Below are 4,670 nucleotides of genomic sequence, written 5' to 3' on the forward strand. Positions count from 1 at the left end.
TATTCAGTTATAGATATTGATTTCTGATTGGAACTACTCGGACAGTCTAGCTGCATTATTCAGTTATAGATATTGATTTCTGATTGGAACTACTCAGACAGTCTAGCTGCATTATTCAGTTATAGATATTGATATTATTTGTTTTTGTATAGAACATTTTCATAAAAAACTGATTGTCTTCACAACCAATTTTATCTTCAGTTTGCTTTTATGTGCTGTTTTGAAGTGTATGTGAAATTTCAAACAGTTTTCCTACCACACTTTTTCATGGCATCTACATGAGTTATGCCTTTTAGAATTTATTTAAAGTTTTACAGTTGCTAAAATTGTATTTGTTGACTATATGTACATTGCATATGCGTGCTGCTGTACTTAAACATCATGCAGTAACTTTTTTAAAATAATTTAGCATCAATTCTGTTTTAATAGGAAGAAATAAAGGTATTCAGGTGAGGTCTTAATGATTACAGGTTTCAAATAAACTTTTACAACACTTTATACTGTAAGGTTTCATCTGAATATGTGAACACAAGCATTTATGTTTTTGTAAAATTTGTGCTTATGGGTATTTATAATTGCTTATTATTTTAAGTTTTGCCACTTTAAATCTATAGTAGTTTTATGAAACCATTATGCAAACCACAGTATTTTCTCACTAAGAGTATTCCCAATTGAGTGCTGATATGTCTTCAGTTTAGTTTAAATCAAATAATTTAAACCCCGATTCTCAGTTGATAAAACAATTTAATAAAGTAAAATAAATTTTGTTTGTCATTTCTACAGATACTTATCAGTTTACAAAGTGTCGTACAAAAGAGGTACTAAAATGTCATTAAGTCACAGGCCATATCTTCGCTCAGGTCTGGCTCGGACTCTCTACGATCGAATGATGAAAGAGGAGGAACTGAAAAGCTTGGACAAATCTCAGGTTTGTCGCTTAGATTTTTAGGATTTTATTAATGTTTTATATTATGAAAGCTGTAGGAATTAACAAAGTGAAAATTCTAAGGATTGAAGTGTGTGAAATATTTTACAAAAATCCTAGAAAAATTATTGTAAATTTTAATTGCTGGTGCCATAAAAGATGTGGGGTTTCTCAGATAAATGATAGCTTTCGTGAGATATATTCTTATCAGGCTGCTAAAAGCTGTTGCAAAAATACTGAAACCTATTTTTAGAATTGAAGCATGATGATAACTTTTTTGTGAAACCAGGCCTTTATCCTCACAAACACCTGCAAGTCTTTCAAATTGCTAACTGTAAGACCTGCCAATGGAAAAAGGTTAAGTCTTAAAAATGAGTTTTCTGTGACAAAATTAAAAGTGACAATTGTCTGAATATGAATTTGGCAAATGTAGTAGAAAGAAAAAAATTCCGTGAGCACTTATCATGATGATCTTTGTGAAGTAGCCAAGTTTTGTTTTTCAATTATCCTTGGAAAGCCAAACCTAATATATTTGCTGCAATATTAATTCCTTAGTAATTTATTCATCATGCTTACAATAGTTCCTTAAACTTTACATGAACTTTGAAATTGTTTAACAAAAATATTTTATTATTTGTCAGAAGGATACCTGATGTAATTTTCATTCATAATTGTTATTGGTTTATTTCTGTTGTTCTTTCTGAGGTTTCTTAGCATATGTTAATATTAGTACTTGAAAGTAAAACGTAATTTTTGATGTTCAAGATAATCGCACCACCCATTTCCTTTGAGATATTACTCGAGTTTGTTTTCTGTATTCTGTCGGTAGTATCTATTTCATATGAAAATTTTATCTTTAGTTTCTGATTGCAGAATAAAAAAATTTTTTGGATACATGATTATTTGGAAAAAGTTTCTTAGTAAGAGTATTGGTATAAAATTCGTGCTTTTATTGCACTTATTACCAGATATTTTTTTTATTTGGTGTAATAAAGCAAAGTATTTTTTTATTAAATGTTTTTAATTTGTTCATTACGTTATTTCTAATTAGTTTGCATTAAACCCTATGATTAATATGGATTTCTTTGTAAACCTTTTATTTTTTAAAGATCATTAATGAATATATCATGAAAAGAAAAGCAATAAAATATCTGAAAAATATTTTAAATAAATACTGATGTTAATAGATAAATTCTATCTTAGTTGTTTAATATTGTATTACATTGTATAATAATCATCTCTTTATTTGTGTGATTTTAGTTTTAATGGTGATATGTCTTTCTGTTACACCTATAGTAGTTATTCTCTTCATAAAAAGTGTATGTCAATATAGCTGCTTCAGTCAAAGTGGCACTTTTTATCTCATTTTAATATTTCTCTTCTCTAAAAAATAACTTGCAAAGATGATTCCAAAAAATGTTTATCTGTGCGTACTTTATTGTAGATTGAGACAACTTGACTCTAATGGGAGTTAAGCTGATTTAGGCTTCTCTAAAGTCATTTAATTTTTGTATGAAGCTTTGTAGCAGTTTTTGTATTGGGTAAGAGGTCGATAAGCTTGTGTAAACTTTTAGGTGATTGAAACAGCTGTGCAATTAGAAAATCAATTTTGTATAAACTATGAGTCTGTGTAGATTATACAGGTAGATGTAAACTTATTTGAAATCATTTGAAAATTTTCTGATATTGTTAGATTATAAGTCTAACAATATATAATCATGGTTTACAAAAGTAAATTTTTAAACATTGGTGAAATTTTCACACAAGATAGCCTAGAATAAAGTAAAAAAGATATAGAAAAATCCAAATTGTACCAAATTACTAGGCTCCTGAATCTGAATTATGTGAAATATTACTAAATACTACATTTGGGATATGTCGATAATAACATACAACTGCATTTCAAACAGGTAGAAGAAAAACAGTCAATATATTAACTGACCACTACATTTGGGAGTTGTGGATAATGCTTGCCAAAATCATAAGAATGATAAATACTATAATTAGGGTTTGAAAAAAAAATGTCTCCTGTTTTAGGATATGGAGGAAATCACTGACCATTATAACAAGAATGTAATAGAGATGTCCAGATAGCATGTATGTAGAATATAAACTGGCTTTATGCGAAAGATTTCTGACCACATTGTCTAGGACATGTGAAGGATGGCAGGCCACTGTTTCAAACATTAATGCAGTGTGCTAAACTATTTTAAAATAGGTAATTTAAACAGCTATAAACATTAAGTGCAACATAGCTAATATTTTTATCTCCAGTATACTTGTCTATGTCTGTAATGGTACTATTATATTAAAAAGGATTAACCACGACAGTATACATAATTAAGTGTTCCCACTAATCTCATCCTTGGAGTAATATTGACATACTTTATACAAACTCTGAATTTGGGAAGAAATGGGACAGTTTCTATTGCAGTTTTTTTTTCTAAAAAAAATTTAATAATTATTATTGCATATTTAATTAAATAGGAAATTGTTTACAAAATGTATTAATGGGATATATTACTTTACTTTTCACAAAATGATTTGATTTTGTTCGGATTTTTTTGGTGCAATCTTGAGGTCTGTGTACCTAGATTTATTCTAGAGAAATATTCTTCAGATTACTAATATTCTAGCCATAGGGATGTGTATAAAGATTTAAAGTAAATTTTATTTGTGGGTGAGATATTACATTACAGGTTAATATTTTTTTTTTTACTGTTGTACTTTTACAATTTACCATTTAGCCATTTTCAATTTTATAGTGTATTTATATCTCCCAAGTTTTCAATTGAATTATTTTGGATTTAGAAGATGAATCACGGCCATATTTAGGAATAGTAATTTAATATTTTACTGTAAATATACAAATAATAAAGTTCAGTCAACTTGTAAGATTTACAGTGTAATATAGCAACTCCAGCAGCATCTTTGGGCACTTTCGTAAAATAATCATAATTCCAAATACCCCCTAGGTTCACGTGCTTGAACCCATAAAATAATAGTATACTTATGTACTAAAAAAATAATACAGTGTTTTCACTCACGAAGCCTAATGGGCCTGAGTGTGGCCTACTGGTTAGCATAATGGGGATTCTACGATGACTTGTTCCAGACGTGGTGCTACCAAATACGCTTCAAATTTTCAGCCGTGGTTGCGATATGAGTGACGATCAATCTCTCTATTCTGTTAAAAGTAGCCGTGTAGGCGGAGGGTGCTGCTGGCTGGTTGCCCTCCCTCAAAGACGAACATACGTAAAGGTGTTTTTAATATAATTGAGTACATGAAAACAAACGACAGACATATCCAACACCCATAAGATGAAACTACAAGGATTGAGATCATGAAACAAGTTAGGGCAAGCAGTTTCTCCTTCCTGTCACTGTGCGTTTTCAATTATTTAGTAAGCATAATCAGAACAACGTGTGCAGCATAGTGTCGGGCCTCATCTTGTTTGAACCATGTCTCTGACGGATCTATACCCACGCTCATTATGAATAAGATAAACTACACTTTCAAAATTTCAGTTATTGTTCAGAGCCCCACAACCCTACCTGATAGAGAACGTCTCTCACAATCTTACCTGATAGAGAACGTCTCTCACAATCCTACCTGATAGAGAATGTCTCTCACAATCTTACCTGATGGAGAACACATCTCACAATCTTACCTGATAGAGAACGTCTCTCACAATCTTACCTGATGGAGAACACATCTCACAATCTTACCTGATAGAGAACGTCT

The 4,670-nt window shown here is 30.4% G+C and overlaps 1 long non-coding RNA gene across 2 annotated transcripts in view; it reads left to right on the forward strand.

Moving 5' to 3' along the window:
* LOC111088523 overlaps positions 1-4,670 on the forward strand; it is a 46,006-nt gene that overhangs the window by 27,856 nt on the left and 13,480 nt on the right. For both annotated transcript variants that reach the window (XR_002613015.1, XR_002613016.1), the window contains exon 2: positions 784-928. This is a non-coding gene — a long non-coding RNA (uncharacterized LOC111088523). The remainder of the gene's footprint in view (positions 1-783; positions 929-4,670) is intronic.

Source organism: Limulus polyphemus, unplaced genomic scaffold, assembly GCF_000517525.1.
Source record: "Limulus polyphemus unplaced genomic scaffold, Limulus_polyphemus-2.1.2 Scaffold3941, whole genome shotgun sequence".
In the NCBI taxonomy this organism is placed as follows: domain Eukaryota; kingdom Metazoa; phylum Arthropoda; class Merostomata; order Xiphosura; family Limulidae; genus Limulus; species Limulus polyphemus.